This window comes from Myotis davidii, unplaced genomic scaffold (assembly GCF_000327345.1).
Source record: "Myotis davidii unplaced genomic scaffold, ASM32734v1 scaffold825, whole genome shotgun sequence".
NCBI classification, from domain to species: domain Eukaryota; kingdom Metazoa; phylum Chordata; class Mammalia; order Chiroptera; family Vespertilionidae; genus Myotis; species Myotis davidii.
Genome location: NW_006296541.1, coordinates 157,878 through 158,338, shown reverse-complemented (window position 1 = coordinate 158,338; position 461 = coordinate 157,878).

Sequence of the window (461 nt, the reverse complement as noted above, 5' to 3'; positions counted from 1 at the left end):
TGAGAGGCGCCGCCCCCTCCCCCAGCCCATCGGGGCCTCTTGCCTTCCCCCTCACCTCCCGGGGAGTCTCCGGCCCCGAACCCAGGCAGCCCAGCTCCTATCTGACCCCTAGCATGGTCCCTGGGGAGGCGCGGAGCCGACTCCTGGGTCCGTGGATCTCTCTGCAAGTCAGGGATGTAAACTTCGGGCTCTCAGGCTCCGGGAACCAGAATCCGAGGTCTCTTGGAAAATGGGCTGCCGAGGTCCGAGTTTCTTGGTTCTCTAAATGGAGGATGCTGGGAGCCTGAATCGTGAGTCTCAGATGGGGATGCTTGGGACCCAAATTCCTCAGACTTCTAGATAGGGCGGTGGATGGCACGGATTCCTGCGTTCCCCTAACTCTAGTAGCAGGAATTACACCACCTCCAGGCTGGAGTGCAGCGAGTCCCAAACTCCTGGGTACCCTGAAGTAGTGGGCACAA